The sequence below is a fragment of the Podarcis vaucheri genome (genome assembly GCF_965113315.1).
Source record: "Podarcis vaucheri genome assembly, chromosome: W".
Lineage (NCBI taxonomy): Eukaryota > Metazoa > Chordata > Lepidosauria > Squamata > Lacertidae > Podarcis > Podarcis vaucheri.
Window position 1 is genome coordinate 23811392 of NC_138757.1, and position 21338 is coordinate 23832729.

General features: G+C 43.8%; 1 long non-coding RNA gene across 1 annotated transcript in view; it reads left to right on the plus strand.

Annotated features, from left to right (window-relative positions):
* Positions 1 to 9401: 9401 nt before the first annotated feature.
* The window catches only part of LOC309523381, a 1418752-nt gene continuing 1406815 nt past the window's right edge, over positions 9402 to 21338 (plus strand). Inside the window, exon 1 of the long non-coding RNA XR_014215334.1 lies at positions 9402 to 9472. This is a non-coding gene — a long non-coding RNA (uncharacterized lncRNA). The remainder of the gene's footprint in view (positions 9473 to 21338) is intronic.

The following is a 21338-nucleotide window of genomic DNA, read 5'->3' on the forward strand; positions in this document are numbered from 1 at the left end:
CACCAATTCCTGTAATTTGATTTGCCAATCTGTTATTTTTGGAGCCTCGTGATCTTTCCATCCCTTGGCCACAAGTATACGAGCTGCTGTGGTTGCATACAAGAATACCTCTCTTAGATTTTTTGGGATCTCTTTATCTAAAATACTTCATAGAAATGCCTCCGGTTTTTTCGTAAAAGTTATCCCCATCATCTTTTAAAATTCATCCTATATTCCCCCCCCCGCAAAAAAAATCTTAATCTTTTCACACGTCCACCACATGTGGCTCATGTCAACGTTATTTCCTCCGCATCTCCAACAAGCATTCGCCAAATTTTTATACAATCTTGATCATCTGGAAGGAGTGAGGTACCACCTATGAGCCATTTTCATCATGTTCTCTCTTATATTATAGCTGGCTGTAAATTTCAAATTTACATTCCATCAGTTTCCCCCATCTTTTAGCATAATTGGACGGCCCACATCTTGGGCCCACTTTAACATTGAAGCCTTAACCTCCTCATCCATTACTTTGTAGTCTAAAAGAAGTCTATACATTTTTGCGATTATTTTGGTTTTACTATTCAGTAGTTCTCTTTCAAATCTTGAAGGCTCCTTTTCAAAACCTACCTGCTTATCCTGTCTGAACACTTCATTCACCTGGAAGTAATCTAGCCAACTAGAAAAGTGATCTTTTATTTTCTCATGAACTGGACAGGAAGTGTTTGTTCTCTCTCAACTACAGGAGTATGAAGAGAGCAGTCATGTTTTCTGTAATGCTGCAAAGACAGAAATAAAGGCATGTAAATACGTTTCTGTCTATCTCTTTCCCCTGTCCGGGGGGAGCACGAAAGAGGGGGGTGTTCTTCTCACGCTGAGAAGGATCACCTATCGCGACCTCTGCCTGGATCTTGCCGGGAAAGCAGACAGGGAGGTCAACAGGATACCAAGCCGGGTGCCTCGGAGAGTTGCCAGTTTCTCCTGATAAAGGCTTGATTTCCGACATCTGGTAGCATGTAGCCGATGGTTTTGATCCATGAAAGCAACAAGAGAGGTTGATGGATCGTACTTCATCCTCTGCAAGGAGATAAGGAAGATATGGTAGCGTGCGGATGGAAGCTACAAGTACGGCTGAGCACCGGAAGAGGTGTTTTTGCTGAGCAACGGATTCCCTCAAGGTATGGTGATTTTATGGCTGTGAGAGTGAACGCGAATTGAAGCATTCTTCGGTTCACTGAGTGTCTGCTTTTGGATGAAAACAGCACTGAGAGAGAGCCACATTCTTCGCATTCCTGAGTCTTGATAAGCCAGTTGCTAAGCAACGAAACGTCAGTAAAGTGGAAAGTTACTAGCCAACGGAAAAGGGGCTGGGACTGTTAAAGGCTGGAAAAACACTGGTAAAAATTCCAGTGTTTGTTTTGTCTGCTATCTCACTGCTCTTGGAAGGACTTTCAAAACAGCCTGCGTTTAGCTGCAAAGTGCAACGCAGTGAACAGCCAATAGACTCTTGGAATTTTACAGGCTTGAGAGTGAGAGCTGAGGCTTGGATTCAAAATGGATACCAAGAAGGGGGGAGGCTTACCTTACCCACCTCCACTGACTAATGACAATTATTCCTCATGGTCTGTAAAGATGAAAGCCCTGCTTCAGAATCAGAGGATTTTTGGGGTGATTGATAACCCCATCCCTGCTGCACCAACGCCAGGTTGGAATTCACAGAATGTGAGAGCCAGGACGGCTGCAATAGATGTCAAAGACAGGGGGAGAGAAGCTCGGAGTTCAAGCACCCCCTCTGCTATTGCAAGTGAAGAACAGGCTGTTGCTTTGAACGTTGTCTGTTGTTTCAATTGTGGACAGACTGGGCACCTTCAGAGGAATTGTAAGAAGCCACGTCAACAGAAAGGAGCTAAGGGGAGCTCTGCAAAGCCTGAGGCGTCAGGCAAAAGTCGTACTAAGTCCCAGGTGAAACCTGCAAAAGCATTGCTGTCAACCAAAGCCGCATTTTCAACAGAGAACACTTTTGTTCTTGACACGGGATGCACGCAACACATGACATCGCACAGAGATCTGTTTTCAACGTTTAAGAAGCAAAGCTTCACTGTGAAACAGGCCAATGGCCAGGAGCTGAAAGCGACCGGGTTTGGAACTGTGTATCTTGAGAGTCTGAACTTGACTATTAACAATGTGTATTTGGTTCCTGATTTAAAGTTCAATCTGCTGAGTGTTTCGCAGATCACAAAGAAAGGACTGACTTTGTCCTATGATAGAGAAAGCTGCAAAATCTTCAAAGATGGAGAGCTGTATCTTTCTGCCAGAGAGAAAGATGGGCTGTATTTGTTGACTTTTGATCAAAGTGATTGCATAAATTGTAATGCATCTGAATCTAACATGATTTCTCTTGCAGGTATGACGAAGGACGTCAAGAAGGCGACCGAGGTTCGGGCACCTAGAGCGACCCCCAAAACGAAGAAGGGACCCCGTAAGGGGCTCCGGAAGCGCGGAGGGGAAGCGGTGCTGTGGGTTCATCGCTCTTTCTGCGGGAGTGAAGCCGCGCGGCTGTTGCTGCTGAGCGCCGACCTTTCTTCCTTAATATTGGATTACAAATCAACTACTCGTGAGTAAGAGTTATTTGAAATTGGATTACAAATTTATGAATTTGGCTGAAAGCGGGAGATGAGAAAAAGGAAGTCCGTCTCCCGGCAAGGCTTACAGATCAAAGGCAAAGAGCTGACAAGCTGGAGGCAGCGGAAGGGACTTTAAAAAAAAAAAGGGAATATCGTGCATTAGAAGAGTTGGTATTTGAAAGAAAAGGCAAGTCTTTTTTCATTTGCTTTTGGGATAACTTAAGCTGGGAACTCTCCTCCCTTTGTGGACTTTGTAACCTTAAGAGTCCAGACCTCGGGCTGACGGAGGGGAAAAGAGCTGTCTTTGCGGATACAGTATATATTCGGATTTGCTACACTGTGACATTTGGGCGATACTGGAAGAGATAATTAAGTAACTGTAACTTGCACTCGTGAGAAGCAAATAAACTGCAACTTGGAAGGCTCTGTAAGTGGAAAAAGCTTGTGGAAAAAGTTTTAAGAACTATTGCAGAGTTATTATTTAGACGCAGGGACTTCAATGGCGGCTAAATTTCCTTCTTTCTTTCCTGAATTGCAACAATACTCCCTCTAGTGGAACTTGGGATTTATTAATTCCTGGGAACTAATTTTGTTTTGACTCTCTGCTGTTTTGTTATCTAATTTGAGGAACTGTCCCTCTTATGGAACAATAGACAAGTTGACCTTGGCGCTTTGACAGGTGTGGAATGAGTGGTCCTCTGAAAACAAGAGCTGCAAAAGCGAAAGCAGGGAAAGGCCAGCTTGTGCAAACAACATTGACTTCTCAGTCGCGCAGATCATCAGTCCCTGCGGTCCTTGAACCTTCAACAACAACAGCTGTGCTGAAGGAAACTGAACAGCCAACAACAGAGGATATGGCTGCAGGGGGATCTGATACCCTCTTAAAGGAAATGCTACAACAATTTGCAATTCTAAACAAGAAGGTGGACGATCAAACAGCAAAAATTGATTTAGCCACATCCTCTATTACTAAACTATCTGAACAAGTGGCACAACATTCTCAAGCAATTGCGGATCTAAAAGACGCCACTTCTGAGAACCGGAAACTGGCTGAGGCTGCTAGTTTGAAGGCGGACCAAGCGAATCAGAAAGTGGACGAATTGAAAGGAGAGGTAAAGCCATTACAGAAGCATATCAGTGACCAGCAGGCCTACCTGTCATTGGCGGAATTGAGAAATCGGGAAAATAATTTAAGATTACGATCTATCCCAGAGCTTGAAAAGGAAGACCTGACAGGCTATCTGACAACAGAATTTGCTAAGTTCTGGGGTATAGAAGAAGACAAGGATTTCAAAATCACAACTGCGTTCAGACTGGGAAGAGTAGCAAAGAGGGACAGACCCAGAGATTGTCTGATTATTTTGAGGACTAAACAGGAGAGAGACAAAATACTTGACCTCCATTTCAAGAAAGCACTCGAGATCCAGGACAGAAGAGCAGAGATCTACAAGGATATACCAAAACAGCTCTTGGATCTCAGAGCTATTTACACTGACCTAGCTAGACTTTTGAGAAGCAACGGGATATCATACAGGTGGGAATTTCCACAAGGTTTATCATTTAACTACAAAGGAAAGAAAGTTAAAATTAAAACAACAGAAGACAACCAGAAGTTCCTGCACGACCACGGAGAAGATCTTCAGAAGGGAGCAGTAGCTTCTTGGCCACCGGCACCGCCTGGAATAGTACCAACACCTACACCCTCGGGTTCGGAAGAAAAGAAGGACACCCCAGAATAGAAACATCAGACTGATCCAGGATGTCTCTGCAGCTATACAGTTGGAACATTAATGGAGCAAATTCCCCGGAGAAAAGGAAAAGAATCTTTTATATTCTAAAAAAAGAACATTTGGACTTAATTTGCTTGCAGGAAACACACGTGACAAGACTCCACAGGAAAGTACTAATCAATAAGAGACTAGGCCAAGAATTTATCTCATCAGACAGAGTCAAAAAGAGAGGCGTGGTGATCTACGCAAAGGAGAACTTGTCACCGAAATTTTTGTTCAAAGATGAACAAGGAAGAATCCTGGCAATTGAAATACAAACGCAAGGAGAAAAAGTTTTGATATTAGGAATTTATGCACCAAACGAGGGGAAATCGGAATTCTATAAAAAGCTGCATGAGACCTTGCTGGACTATATGGACTATTCGAACATCATTATGATGGGAGATATGAATGGGGTGGTTTCTACCCTTATGGATAAGTCACAAAATCAAAATTTAACTAAGGATGGCAGACTACCAAAAACCTTTTTTGAACTAACAGACAATATGGATTTGATTGATATTTGGCGGACAAGGAACCCCCTAGGTAAAGAAGGAACTTTCTTTTCTGAGGCCCACCTGTCATGGACAAGAATCGACCAAATTTGGACAACTAGAGGGCTGGCACCAAAGACTACAAGAGTGGAGATCTGCCCAAAGACTTGCTCCGACCACAATGCCCTGAAAATGGAAGTGAGATTTACTCTAGCCGGCTCCTTTAGATGGAAAATGAATGACAGCCTATTTAGAGATCAAGAGTTGGTAAAGAAGGCCCAAAAAACTTTAAAGGATTATTTTGAAATTAATTTGAACACCTCGGTGGAAAAAAGAACGATCTGGGACGCAAGCAAAGCTGTAATGAGAGGGTTTCTGATACAACAAAACACGATTAAGAAAAAACTCTGGAATGGAAAAAAGGATAAAATACTAGAGAAGATAAGAGATGGAGAGAAAAGATTGAGATCCAACCCAAAATCAAAAGAGATTCTGCGAGAAATTAAATTCCACCAGTCACAATATATGAAATTGATAAATCAAGAAGTGGAATGGAAAATTAAACAAATGAAACAAAGATCCTTTGAGTCAGCGAACAAGTGCGGGAAACTGCTGGCATGGCAGCTGAAAAAAAGACAAAAAATGAACTATGTTACCAATCTAGAGGTGGAAGGGAAAAGTATCCAGAAACCAGTTGAAATTAGCAGGTGTTTCCAGAAGTATTTTAAAAAGTTGTTTGCACAAGGGCCTGAGGAAATGTCTGAGATAGACCAGTTTTTGAAACTTAATGGCTTACCTAAACTATCTCAGGAGAAGAGATCAATCTTGAATTGTAAGATAACACAACAGGAAATTGAGGATGCCATTCAGAATATGCAGTTGGGCAAGTCTCCAGGCCCAGATGGACTTACCTCCAAGTACTATAAGACGTTGAAAGACTATTTGATACAACCACTAATGGAGGTGTGTAACCAGATTATGGGGGGAGGAAGGGCACCGGAAACGTGGAAAGAAGCCTTCATCACATTGATACCCAAAGTGGAAACTGAAAAGACTCAACTAAGAAACTACCGTCCCATCTCACTCCTAAATGTGGATTACAAAATATTTGCAGACATTTTGGCAAGTAGATTTAAAAAGGTTTTAAATGAAGTAATTCATAAGGACCAAGCAGGCTTTCTCCCTGGTAGACATTTGTTTGATAACACTAGGAATATTATAGATATTCTGGAACTTTTGCAAACAAATATCAACACCAAAGCAGTTTTAATTTTTATTGATGCAGAGAAGGCCTTTGACAACATTTCTTGGAAATTTATGAAGAAAAACCTGGAAGGGATGGGAGTGGGACGGGGGTTTGAAAATGGCATAGAAGCAATTTATTCAGAACAAAAAGCTAAGTTGATAGTGAACAATGTGGTGACAGAGGAGATCCACATTGAAAAAGGAACACGTCAGGGGTGCCCTCTATCCCCTCTATTATTTATATCAGTCCTGGAGGTGCTGTTGAATATGATCAGGAGGGACCGGCAAATACAAGGGATACAGGTCGGAGTGAAACAATACAAACTGAAAGCATTTGCAGATGACTTGGTTTTGACATTACAGGAGCCAGAATCTAGTACAAAAAGAGTTTTAGAATTGATTCAAGATTTTGGTCGGGTGGCAGGATTTAAATTGAATAAACAAAAAACTAAAGTTTTGGGGAAAAACTTGACACCTTTAGAAACAGAGGGGTTTCAGAAGGAAACAGAGTTAACTGTGGTTAAAAAAGTGAAGTACCTGGGGGTAAACTTGACGTCTAAAAATTTGAATCTGTTTAAAGATAACTTTGAAAAATGTTGGCTAGAAATTAAGAAAGATCTAGAAACTTGGTCACGATTGAAGCTTTCCTTGCTGGGCCGAATTGCGGCTGTAAAAATGAACGTTTTGCCAAAGATGTTGTTTTTGTTTCAAACCTTGCAGATCGTGGACAGAGTGGAATGTTTTAGAAAGTGGCAGAAGGATATTTCAAAGTTTGTTTGGCAGGGCAAAAAGCCCCGAATTAAGTTTAAAATACTAACTGATGCAAAAGAAAGAGGGGGGTTTGCCCTGCCAGACTTAAGGTTATACTACGAAGCTGCAGCCTTCTGCTGGATGAAAGATTGGATTTTATTAGAGAACACAGATGTCCTAGATCTGGAAGGTTTTAATAACTCGTTAGGTTGGCATGCGTATTTGTGGTATGGCAAGGTAAAAACACATGGAATGTTCAAAAACCATATTGTCAGGAAAGCAATTTTCATGGTCTGGATGAAATACAAAGACTTATTTGAAAGTAAGACCCCGAGGTGGCTGTCACCAATAGAGGCCAAGGCTCGGAAAAAACCCAATATGGAGGCCGGATGGCCAAAATATTGGGAAATAATAGAAAAAGTTGGAGATAATTGGAGGTTGCAGAGCTATGAAAAATTAAAGGATAAGGTGCAAGATTGGTTTCACTATGCCCAAATTAATGAGATGGTTAAGCTGGACAAAAAAATAGGTTTCCAGGTGGAAAAATTGAAACTTGAGACAGAGTTGTTAGAACCAAAGACCAAGGTTTTATCGAGAATGTATAACTTGCTGCTTAAATGGAACACTCAGGATGAGACAGTTAAGTCAGCCATGATAAAGTGGGCTCAAGACATTGGGTACAACATTATGTCTGATGACTGGGAAAAGTTATGTACCACTGGTATTAAATTTACGGCATGTAATGCCTTGAAAGAAAATATTATGAAAATGATATATAGGTGGTACATGACACCAGTCAAGCTTGCAAAGATATACCATCTGTCTGATAATAAATGTTGGAAGTGCAAGGAGGCTGAAGGGACATTCTTTCACCTTTGGTGGACTTGTCCAAGAGTGAAGGCCTTCTGGGAAATGATCCATAATGAGTTAAAAAAGGTGTTTAAGTACACCTTTCCCAAGAAACCGGAGGCCTTCCTCTTGGGCATTGTGGGCCAAAAGGTGTTAAAGAAGGACAGAACGTTTTTTATGTATGCAACCACCGCAGCAAGAATTCTTATCGCTAAACATTGGAAGACTCAAGATTTGCCCACACTGGAAGAGTGGCAAACGCAATTGATGGACTACATGGAATTGGCCGAGATGACTGTCAGGATCCGAGATCTGGGAGAAGAAGCAATGGAGGAGGACTGGAAAAAATTTAAGGACTATTTGCAAAAATTCTATAAGTTATATGAACTATAGGAGTTTGCACGATCCGGAAGGTTAGCCCCAGCAACGAGAGTGGAATATATATGAAACTGGATAATAATAATGAAAGAACCAAGGTTTAAAGGTTTAAAAAAAGGATAACATATGAATTTAGTGAGTAATTTGGATAATAAGTAATTTAAACCTAAAATGTATTTGAAGCTACAAAAGAAACACACGAAATAAGGTTATAATTTGCTGTCAAATTTATTGTTGAGAATGCACTGTGCGGGAGATGTGGGGAAGTCCACTGGTGGATTGAAAAAAGATTTGGAAATGGTCTGTTCTTTTTTTTCTATCTTTTCTTTTCTTGTTGATTTCTTCTGAGCTGTTTATTTCTATCTGAAAAAATGCAATAAAAATATTATAAAAAAAATAAAATAAAAGCCGAAGCGTAAGAATTTAACTCTTAAAAAAACAACAAAAAAAAGAAGGCGACCGAGGTTGACAGGGCATTTCAGCGAGTGTATGCTGATGTGATTGGTCCTCTAGCACCATCTAGAGGCAATGCAAGATATTATCTTGTGTGTGTGGATTATTTCTCTCATTATGTGTGGGTATATATATTGCAGAAACCACAAGAAGCCTTAGAAATGTTTAAAGAGTTTTGTGACAAGGTTAAAAATCTTCATGATGCTAACATTGATTGTCTTTTCACAGATGAAAAGCCAGTTTTTCTTTTACAGGATTTTCAGGATTTCCTGGATAAGAAAGGGATAAGGCACAAGACAGCTCTTTCAGCAGATGCATGGAGCAAAAGTGTCTGTGTGCAAGTGAACAAAGAATTGCAAAGTGGCATGAAGGCGCAATTCCTGAGTTCACATTTGCCACATGAGTATTGGGCGGAGTGGTTAATGTGTTTTTGTTACAGTTGGATGAGAAAGGTTTCAAAAGATTTAGGAAGTTCTCCTTTTGAAAAGCTATTCCACAGAAAACCTTCTGTTGCCCATTTTAAGGTTTTTGGGTCTCATGTAAAGACTGAAGCTCCAGGTGGAGTAAAGAATGCTAGTGGAATATTTGTGGGTTATGAAAAGGGTCTCTACAGAGTAATTTTGTCTGAATCTGGTCAGGCGATTCTCACAAAATTTCCAGAGAGTGCTCCTGAACAGGAGAGGGTAATTGCTCCCACATTTCCCACAGAGGACAATTCAGATGATGATGGTGATTTTACTGATTACAGTGGTACTGAGAGTAACAGTGATAGCTCGGAGAGCTCAGTTGACACAGTCATTGAGAGAAAGTCTCACACAATGGCTAGACCTTCACAGGTGAAGGATGAACCACTGTTTACTATTGGAACTGGTTCTCCAAAGAGTCCTGAGACTGAACCAGTGAGCAGAGAGGATCAGCACCTCATACGTAGGTCTGAGAGAGCTACAAAGGGTGTACCACCCAAGAGGTATTCAAAAGAGTTTGCTAACTCAGCTGTTGCATGTGTTACTATTGTTAACAACTCAAGACAGGTTGAAGCTGTGTCTAAGTCAGAGACAAAGACACAACAGAGAGTTGCTAAGCGTAACACTACATTCCCTAGCCAAGGAAATGCAGATGCACTCATTCCTTGGAAGCCAGACAACCAGAGAGGTACACTGGGGAAACCAGTGGTGGGTAGTTCCAAGGGTGGAACTGAAACAACAGGGGAGTGTTATATGTATAACAACTGTTTGTTTTCTTCTCTGGATCACGCTTTGCTCGCAGTGCACATTGATTCATATGGGGGAGTATGTTACGATATTGAAGCAATGCAGCCGCGAGCTGCTGGTAGCTTGAAAACAAAACATAATGGGAATGTTGGGACTGTTCTGTGGGAAACAGAGGGACAGTCAATTCACAGTGCAGAGGGCACCGGAATTAGCTCAGAGTGTAATATGAGCCGGACAGGAAGTTTTTGTTCTCTCTCGACTGCAGGAGTATGAAGTGAGCAGTCATGTTTTCTGTAATGCTGCAAAGACAGAAATAAAGGCATGTAAATATGTTTCTGTCTATCTCTTTCCCCTGCCCGGGGGGGGGCAGGAAAGAGGGGGGTGTTCTTCTCACGCTGAGAAGGATCACCTATCACGACCTCTGCCTGGATCTTGCCGGGAAAGCAGACAGGGAGGTCAACAGGAGACCAAGCCGGGTGCCTGGGAGAGTTGCCAGTTTCTCCTGATAAAGGCTTGATTCCTCACACTCTCCCCCCTTAATATTGTGTTATACGTTATCCAGTTCTCTTTGATGTTGTTGCTTTTTTTAGCAGTGATTGCTTCTAGTGGAGAGTTGCATCTTGGGGTTTTCTGTTCCAAATATCTTTTGTATTTTCCCCATACCTTATATATAGCATTTCTTATTATATGATTTGAAAAACTCCTATGCCTCTTTATTTTCCAATAATTAAGATAGCCATGCCACCCAAAACGGGTGTCATGACCTTCTAGATCTAAAATATCCCAATTTTAAAATAAATACCAATCTTTCAACCAGAGAAGACATGAGGCTTCGTAATATAGCTTCAAATCCGGTAACCCGTAGCCACCTCTTTCTACAGTATCTATTAATATCTTATGCTTTACTCTTGGTCTTTTACCCTTCCACAAAAATTTAGAAATTTCTTTTTGCCACTTGTTGATACTGCTGGTCTTTCTTGTAATTGGAATCGTTTGGAATAGAAAGAGTAGCTTCGGTAAAACTATCATTTTAATTACCGAAATACGGCCCAGCAATGATAAATTTAACCTTGTCCATGTCTCCAACTGTCTTTTGATATATTTCCAACAATTGGGATACTGCCAGGGAGACAAAGTCCATCATGGCCCCAAGCCGTCTGCCGGATGATCCATCGATCTCCCGTAAGCACGCAGTATCAGCAATTAGCGACATGAGTTTCTAGAAAATATCTTGCCACATTCTAGAGCTCATGCACACTCTATCAGCAGATAATGCACAGCAAAAGTCGCACTCAGGAGAGCATTATTTACAAGTTTTATTCAGCGTTGATCAGAACAAAGAAAGACATGACTGCCTGCGTCAGTGTCTCCAGAAACAGAGAGTGAGAAAACGAAAGCAAAAGACACAACAGAAACATCCTGTGAAAAGAGGAAATACGCAAGCTGTGACACAAACATCCTGCTCCCTTTTAAGGTGGAACGGAAATATCCTAACATCCTTCCCCTTTCCGTGTAACTTGTAGTACCTGTGGTTCAACCCAATTGCAACCTTTGTACGTAAACCTTAAGTTGTTCTCTGTTAACAACCTTAGACAACAGATCAGCAGGAATTTCATTTCCTGGCATGTAGGACACCTGAATGAGTCCTTTCTGAATACACTCTCTTGCACGATGTAGCTTAATCTGCACGTACTTGGTTCTTTGCTTGCAACTCTCTGAGTTCAGCAAAGCCAAACACGATCTATTGTCTTGATACACTTGTACAGGACATTTCACAGAAACTCTGATGTCCTTAAACAGTTGCATCAACCATTCACAATCCATGAGTGAAAATGACAGAGCATTGAGTTCTGCTTCACAGGAACTTAGGCTTACTGTCGTCTGCTTCCTGCACAACCAGTCAAACAGGCAGTGGTTGTACATGTAGCATACTCCAGAAGTGCTAGTACCATCCGTGGTGTCACTTCCAAAACTTGCATCTGCAAAGATTTCAAGACCTCCAGTCTTCTGACTGGTGAACCTCAGCCTGTAGTGCAAAGTCCCTTTCAAATAGCGGGCTATGCGCTTCAGAGCTTTCCAATCCTGAACAGTAGGATTGTTAGCATGTCTGCTAAGCAGGTTAGTGCTTACAGCTATGTCGGGTCTTGAACATCTAGCAATGAAATTCAACTTGCCTAGAATGCATCTGTACAGCGTAGTGTCAGAAAACACTTCCGCAGTACTGTCTACCTGGTAACCTGTCACCATCTGTGTGTCTGCTGGGTTTGCATCAACCAAATTCAACCTGGTTAATACATCAGCAATTTTCTGTGTTTGGTGTACCAGAAAATTACCTGCTTGGTCCCTCTCCACCTGCAGAGAAAGATAGTTGGATACCTCACCAAGATCCTTCATGTCAAAGTGCTCCTTCAGCTGAGCTAGTGTGCTTTGATAAAAAGCCTGATTCTTCCAAAACATCAGAAGATCATCAACAAAACATAAACAATACAGTTTGTTTTGCCCCTCCTCCTTGACAAACACACATGGATCAGCTTTGCCCTGGTGAAAACCTAGAGAAAGCAATGTCTCAGTGAGCTTTGTGTTCCAACACCTGGCACTCTGCTTGAGACCATATAAGGATTTCCGCAGTTTACAGACCATTCCCTTCTGTATCTGCATCCCATCAGGTGGAAGCATAAACAGCTCCTCCCCCAAAATCCCATACAAAAAAGCTGTATTAATGTCATGATGGGAAACATGCAGTTTCTCCTCCGCAGCGATCTTGAGCATCAGCCGAATGCTCTCATATTTGACTGTGGGTGAATAGGTCTCGTGGTAATCCTGTCCTGGTACCTGTGAAAAACCTCTGGCAACCAATCTGGCTTTGTGTCTGACAACCTTGCCATTCTGGTCTGTCTTGGCCTTGAAGACCCATTTGCTGCCAACCAGTCTCATTCCTGGGACTACCGGTACCAGTTCCCAAGTTTGGTTCCTGTTCAAGGAATCAACTTCAGCCTTCATGGCATTAAGCGAAAGCTCAGCATCTTTAGAGGTTAACTCCTGAACCTCTTTGAAGCTTGAAGGTTCCCATACCTTCTCTGAGCTACTAAGAACAGCAGTTGCTGTCTTAGCAAACTCATCAGCAAATCTCTTTGGAGGTCTGCCCTTTGTGGCTCTTTCAGATCTGCGTACTAGACGCAAGTCTTCTGGACTCATCTCCTCTTTCTTAGGAGAAAAGTGACCAATGGTGAACAGTGGTTCTTCCAGTTCATTGTCAGACGCATCAGATGGTCTGCTTGAGGCCTTTGCGCTCTTGTAGTCTGCTGTGTCATCACTGTCACTGACATCAGCAGCAGCGCCGCCCACTGAGCTGGAATCCGAACTCTGATCCTCATCATCATCCTCAGCTTCCTCAGCTGCCTCAACATTATCTGCTTTCTTCACATCACCTTCATCCTCCTCTGGGTAACTCTGGAAAATTCCCACATTTCCCCCCCACTTGGGATTGTACTCAACACTCTTTGTGAACTTAATGGACTTAGAGTCGGTCATCCATACCCTGTATGCACCTTTTTCGTACCCCACGAACAAACCATGTGCCCCACGCTTCCCAAGCTTGTTGCTCTGTGGGGTGTGTACCCACATGTCAGAACCAAATATTCTCATTTGCTTGATGTTGAGTTTCTTACCAAACATCTTCTCATAGGGGGTACAACCAATAGGTGATGACAATGTGCGATTAAAAGTGTAAACAAAATTCGACAGAGCCTCCCCCCCAAGCTTATCAGGGAGATTGGCATCATGCAACAAGGTTTTCAGTCCTTGCAGCAACATTTGATTTGCTCGCTCTGCAAGTCCATTCATCCATGGCGATCTAGGCGTTGACAAGTCATGCTGGATTCCCTTCTCAGTCAGGAAAGCTTCAAACTGCTGAGAAGTGAACTCCCCACCCCGATCAGTAAAGAGACAGCCAATACGTTTACCGTGAACATTCTCCAACCAAGCACAGAATGCCTTGAACTTAGGAAACGCTTGCGATTTCTGCTCGAGCATAAACACATGAATGTACCTGGGAAAAGAATCAATTAGAACCATGAAGTACCTTGCTCCCCCCAAAGAGGGCGCAAGTGGACCAACCAGGTCTGCGTGCACTAGCTGGTAGGGTTTGGAAGCCTGCCTGCTAGACTCCTTGCCTTTTGGAGCAACCTTCACCTTGTTCTCTGCACAAGATACACATTTCATGTGAAACTTACAGGGTTTGATGTTCAAACCCTCAACCATCTCTGGCATCTTGGCCAGTGCCTTCCAAGAGAGGTGACAAAACCTTCTGTGTGCATCGTGAATGCATCCTGCATGAAGAACTTTGTTAGTTTGTGCAACACAACAAGAATCAGCATTAGACACAGCAACAGCACCATTGTCATCATAAGTTATACAGAACAAACCATCGATAAACTTTGCATGCAAAATGTCCTCTTTGCCTTTTCTGATGACACAGACGCTCCTCTTGAAGGAAATCTCAAAACCACGCCCAGTAAGCTGTGGGACACTGAGCAAATTGTCTGCAGCACCTGGAACATATAGTACATCTTTGATGGTAGTGTGCAGACTTGCCAGTCTCACAGTCCCTTCTCCTGCGATTCGCAACGTCTTTCCATCAGCCAGGTGGATCTCACCTTCTTGAGGTTTGAAGGAGATAAAGAGATGGCGGTCTTTTGAGACATGGCGGGTACACCCCAAATCAATAACAAACCTGCCCTGGGCCTTTGGAGCAGTCTTTCTGGCAAGCAAAACCTTGTTTTCCACCAGCATGGGCTTTTGCAGCTTGCCCCCCTGCTCCTGGCCATCAGACATGCCTTTAGCCTTTGGTGAAGCTGTGCCAGCAAACAAAGCCTTGTTTTCCACTGGCGTGGGCTCTTCACCCTCCCTCTGCTTCTGGCCATCTGCAGGCATCTGCCTCTGTTTACTTCTGGCCTTCCGGTATCTGTGAGGATGACCTTGGCTCCCATGAGAAACAGAGTTCTCAGCTGCCGACTCCTTGGCTCCCCCTGGAGGTTGGAATGCTGCCTGGGATGACATCACAGTCAGCTCCCCCTGCAGCTTGCAACCGGTGCCCTCAGCATCCCTGCATTCACTCGCATTCTGGGAAACAGCCAGGACCTCCGCTGCAGTCAAACTCTGGGCTGGGATGACTGGCAGTTGGGCTATCTTCAAAGCATTCCACATCTTACGTGCTGTCACGTTGCCAGCTAACGTTTTAATTTCCTCCAGAGAGACGGACAAGACTATTATGTCAATGGCCCTCGAATTCTGGGCTCTCCATCTATCTGTCAGAGGAACTGGAGGGGCTTCAGACACAGTATGCCACACTCTAAACTGACGCAGCAAACTCTCACACCATTTTGCCCAGGTTTTATAATTGTGCCGATTTAACTTTGGGCACTCAGCAGCCTCAGAAGCTTGGAAAAACTCCATTCCAGCTTTTTACTTGAGCCGTGAATCTTATTCACTTCAGAGGCTTCTTATATCGGCAGCCCATTAATCACGAAGCCTGCTTGGCTCGGCTCCCAGGCCAATTAGGCCTGCTGGACATCAAAAGCTCTTGCCGCGGCAAACGAAAAGCCTCACTTTCGCTTTTCCTCCACATACCTTTCAGCAGTCTGTCGCAGTCTTACTCTCCTGTAAGTGCCGTGAATCTGGGCCCATAACCTGTTGTTGGGATACTGCCAGGGAGACAAAGTCCATCATGGCCCCAAGCCGTCTGCCGGACGATCCATCGATCTCCCGTAGGCACGCAGTATCAGCAATTAGCGACATGAGTTTCTAGAAAATATCTTGCCACATTCTAGAGCTCATGCACACTCTATCAGCAGATAATGCACAGCAAAAGTCGCACTCAGGAGAGCATGATTTAGAAGTTTTATTCAGCGTTGATCAGAACAAAGAAAGACATGACTGCCTGCGTCAGTGTCTCCAGACACAGAGAGTGAGAAAACGAAAGCAAAAGACACAACAGAAACATCCTGTGAAAACAGGAAATACGCAGGCTGTGACACAAACATCCTGCTGCCTTTTAAGGTGGAACGGAAATATCCTAACAATCTTCATATAAGTTAATATTCTTTGGTGTTATCCATAATCCTAAATACTTGATTTTGGGGTAGATTTTAATGTGTATTATTTGTTCTAATTCCGCTTTTTCATCTGGCGACATATTTTTAACTAATAGTTTTGTCTATTATGCTTTACTCTTGGTCTTTTACCCTTCCACAAAAATTTAGAAATTTCTTTTTGCCACTTGTTGATACTGCTGGTCTTTCCTGTAATTGGAATCATTTGGAATAGAAAGAGTAGCTTCGGTAAAACTCTCATTTTAATTACCGAAATACGGCCCAGGAATGACAAATTTAACCTTGTCCATGTCTCCAACTGTCTTTTGATATCTTTTCAACAATTGGTATAATTATCTTCATATAAATTAATGTTCTTTGGTGTTATCCATAATCCTAAATACTTGATTTTGGGGTAGATTTTAATGTGTATTATTTGTTCTAATTCTGCTTTTCAATCTGGTGACATATTTTTAACTAATAGTTTTGTCTTGTTTAAATTCATTTTGAACCTCGCAAATGTACCATAGCTATATATTATTTCCAACGCCTTTCTTAAACTCTGTTTTGGTTGCTCCAGAGTTATAATTAAATCGTGAGCAAATGCCCTCATTTTGTAACTTCTGTTTCCCAGCATAATCCCTTTTATTTCTTTTTCTTCCCTAATTTGGTTACATAAAACTTCCAATGTTAATATGAAAATTAAGGGGGATAGTGGGCGACCTTGTCTGACCCCTTTACTGATTTCACACTCCTGTGATAAATTTCCATTGATTGTGATTTTAGCCTTTTGTTTTGATTATATTGCTTCAATCCATTTTATATACTGTATACCAAAATCCATATGGTGTAATAGACCTCTCATAAATTTCCAGGGTACCCTGTCGAAAGCTTTTTCTGCATCTATAGCCATTAAGACTGCCTTCTTTTCTATTCTTAAGTCTAAATACGCTAATAAGTTTATAATGTTTCTCGTGTTGCTATAAATGTGCCTCCCGGGCAAAAAGCCAGCTTGTGTATCATCATCTGGAAGCCTTTTTTTGATCTTTTGGCCAAAATATTTGCATATAATTTATAATCGTTATTTAGAAGTGCGATAGGCCTATAGTTGTTAATAAGTAGATTGTCCGTTCCCTGTTTTGGAATTAATGCAATAAGGCTGTCTTTCCAAGAATCCGGCATGGTTCCGTCTTTGAAGATGTTGTTCATGATACTTCTTAATGGGTCAGACAGTAAATCCTCCATTTTTTTATAATATATTGCCGGTAGGCCGTCTGGCCCTGGTGGCTTTCCTATCTTTGCTTCCTTAATTGCTTTTTGCATTTCGTACGATGTAATAGGGGCATTCAACAGTTCTTTTTGTTCTTTAGTAAGTTTCGGAAGACAGTTCTGTTCTAAATGTTCTTTAACTTCTTCTGTTGTTTCATTTCCTTCCTTATAGATTTCTCTAAAGAATTCGAGAAATTGTTTCTCTATTTCTTTAGGGTTGTTTATTATTTTGCCTTTGCACTTAACTCTATTTATAAGCCTTTCTGCCTCTCTCTTCTTTAATTGCCATGCTAATAACCAGGCTCAGGTTCTGTTTCAGGCTGTGTCTCTGTTTCAGGCTCTGGCGCTGTATCAAACACTGTTGCAGACTCAGGCTGTGGCACTATGGCTGTAGCTGTGGCTCTGGTTCTGTTTCAGGCTCTGGCACTATATCAAGCACTGTTTCAGGCTCAGGCTTCTGCTCTTTATTAGGCTTTGTCTCAGTCTTTGGCTCTAGAACTTATTCTAGCTCTATTTCAGGCTCGGCCTGTGTCTCAGCCTTTGTCTCTGTTTCACGCTGTTTCTTTGTTTCAGGCTCCGACGCTGTTTCAAGCCCTGTATCTGTCTCTGCCTCTGTTTCAGGCTCTGGCACTCTATCAAGCACTGTTTCTGGCTCTGGCTCTCTTTCAGGCTCTGGTTCTGAATTAGGGTTTTGTTCTGGCTCTGGCTGTGTCTCTGGATCTGGCTGTGTCTCTGCTTCAGGCTCCTATGCTGTATCAAGCACTGTATCAGGCTCTGCCTCTCCCTCTGCCCCTGGCTACGTTTAAGCGTCAGGCTCAGTTTCAGACAGTGTATCTGTTTCAGGATCCAGCACTCAGGATCCAGCTGTGACTGTGGATCTCGGCTGTGGCTCTAGGCTCCGTCTGTGGCTCTGTCTGTGGCTCTGGCTCTCTTTCAGGGTCTGGTTCTGAATGAAGATCTGGTTCTGACTCTGATTCAGGGTCTCATGATGGCTCTTCCTCTGCCTCTGACCCAGCTATGTTTAAGGGTCTGGCTCTCTTTCAGGCTCTGGTTCTGAATTAGGGTTTTGTTCTGGCTCTGGCTGTGTCTCTGGCTCTGGCTCTGGCTCCAGCTCCAGCTCCGGCACTGTATCAAGTACTGTTATAGACTCAGGCTGTGGCTCTAGGCTGTGGCTGCAGCTATGTTTTGCGCTCCGACCCTGTATCAAGCCCTATTTCTGGCTCTGGCTTTCTTTCAGCTCTGGCTCTGGCTGTGATTCATGGTCTCACTCTGACTCTGATTCAGGGTCTCGCTCTGGCTCTGGCACTCTATCAAGGACTGTTTCAGACTCAGGCTGTGGCTCTGCCTCTGTTTCAGGCTCAGGCTCTGTTTGAGGCTGTGTCTCTGTTTCAGGCTCCGGCACTGTATCAAGTACTGTTGCAGACTCAGGCTGTGGCTCTAGGCTGTGGCTGTGGCTGTTGCTCTGGTTCGGGCTGTGGCTCTTTTTCAGGCTCTGGTAAATTTGCTTTTTAAGGGGAAAGGGTCAGGGCTGCCTGGGAGGGGGCCTCAGCCAACAGAATGGCTGGGGCAGGTTCCCTACGGGGGGATGTATTGGAACACACAATCTCTGTTATCGCGGGTGGGAGGAGCAGTTGCGCTAAGACCAGACCACGTCTTTACTGAAGATCTGGTTCTGACTCTGATTCTGATTCTCTGATTCTGGCTTGTTGGGTGTAGTGAAGGGTTAACCTTCTGTGCCTCAAGCCTTAGAGGAGGCGCTTAGAAGGGAAGTAAGCCAGGATGTGACGAAAGCAGCTTGGAATGCTGTGAGCTGAGTGGGAACCGAAAGCAGTTCAGCCGCTGCACTGAGAGAGAAGGACGCAGAGAAAATGCAGCTTGAATCTGATGGTCTTTATGAATTGTAAACACACTATATTTGAGCAAATAAAGGGATAGTAGGACAGAAGAAACGTGTGGGACTTGTTTACTGCTCTCTCGACAGTAAACAGTAAAGGAGTACTGTGTACTCCTGCTCTCTCGACACACCCCGCTGTGTACTTCTGCTAATTGCTTTACGATCTACAGAGGCTCCCAGGGGAAGCGTGGCTGGGCGCCGAACAATAAAGCAATAAATCTACCAAACATGGTTATGGGTGAACGTGAAGCGTGTGAGAAAGGGCTTGGAAGACTTTAAAAGGACTGAACGTCAGCTTGATCGACTGCCAAGGCTTCAAAGAGAGCAGAGGGCAGATCGGAGGAGGCTGACGGAGTGGGAGCTGGGAGCCACGTCGTCCGGAGTGCCCGGTTTGGCTGCAGAGTGAGTACTTTTGCAAGAGGCCAACAGAAGGGAAGGGAAGCAATGGCTCAGCCCCGTGCACATGGCTTTGAGTTTAAACTGCCATGTCAGAAACTGACTAGCCAAAATTGGCTGCAGTGGAGCTTTCAAGTGGAGCTTTTGCTGGTGGGGGAGCAGCTTTGGGACGTAGTGCAGCCTCCACAGAATGCAGCTGTTAAAGCAGAGGCTAAGAGGGCTGCAGAGCAAAGCGAAGTTGAGAAGTGTGTGCTTGCTTTTTTGGCAGAAAATGTGGATGCTCAGCTGGTGCCAGTTGTCCTGGGTGCAAAAAGGCCAGAGGCCGCTTGGCTAGCACTCCGAGAAGCTTGTGGAGCTGGGGTGGGAAGCAAGGGCCGAGAAGTGGCTGCATCCGAAAGGGAGAGGCAAGATGGCGCCGGCCACATTCTTGAGAGCCGATACACAGCTGGGAGGAGCTGGGAGCCCCCACAGGGGGGCGAAGGGACTGTTGCTGGCAATGCTGCTGGTGCTTTTGCTGAGCCTGGGAGCTGTTTGGATGCTGCAACGTGTCTGTGTGAGGAGCCAGGAGAGAGGCCAAGTGTTGGGAGCCCTTTACCCACCAGAGGGGGTGCAGGAAAACGTCCTGGAGGCCGCGTGAGCAGTGGGGGGGGGCAGTGAGCAGTGAAAGCTCAGAGACGCCTCTTTCTCCAAAAGCTGCTAAGAGTTGTTTACGTCGTGAGTCGGAGCCTGGGAAGCTGAAAAGAGCTAAAGGCTTCAAGGCCGGCCACCTGCAGCAAGTAGAGATAAGAGCTGTGGAGTTGTGTGGGAACGCCGAGACAAGTCCGGTCACCATGGCAACAGGCTTTTTCTTCTGTCCCTTCCTTAAGCATGAAGTCAAAGCTTTTGCGGTAACTGTTTGTTAAGTGTGCATGACCTACTAGTTGATGGTTTTCATGTCTCTTTTGCAGGTGACAAATGTGAATTTTCCAAAGATGGGAATCACATGTACACAGCGCAGTCTAAAGATAATTTGTTTGCTGTAAATGTGCCCTTTTCCATAGGAGAGGATGACACCGAAGATGTGAAGGGCCAATGTGTGAATGTGGCGCCTCACCATGGTTGTTCACATATTTGGCACCGACGCTTTGCCCATTTGAATTGGAGATATCTTCAGAAAGCACCAGAGCTGACACAAGGGTGCAAATTTAATGTTTGTGACAAATTTTTAGATTGCAATGCATGTAAACAGGCAAAAATTGTGACATGCTCATATCCAAAGTCAGAGAGGCAGACCACACAACCCTTTGAATTAATTCATTCAGATTTGTGTGGACCCATGTCAGTTGAGTCACTGGGAGGATCAAAGTATTCTCTGCTTTTGATTGATGATTTTTCGAGGTCTGCTTGGACCTTCTCTCTGAAAACGAAAGGGGAGGCGGCTAAAATGATCAGGGATTGGATCACCGCAGTTGAGGTAACCTTTTCCACCAAAGTTCGTGGTTTTCAAAGTGACAGAGGTTCTGAATTCACTGGTTCTGCTTTACAGGATTTCTTTAGGGAGAAGGGGATTAGCCACCGTTTGACCGCGCCTTACTCTCCGCAACAGAATGGGGTCGCAGAGAGAAGGAACAGGACGGTGGAGGAAGCTGTGTCTGCGATCCTGTGGGACGCAGGGCTACCCCAGAAATATTGGTCTGAGGCCTGGCGCTACGTTGTTCATACGCAGAATAGAGTGTACAACTCTAGTGTAGGAAATACGCCATATTTCTTACTGCATGGAAAGAAGCCCAAGGTACACTACCTCCTGTCAGGATTCCAGCTGGGGTCAGAGGTGAACTGGCCTCACTCCAGGCATTCGGCTGGAATCCTTGTTGACCTTCCGTCTGCGTCTCCCGGCAGGCAAGGTCGTAAATCGGCGATCCTCCTCAAACATGAGGAGAACACACCCTCCTCCTTCTC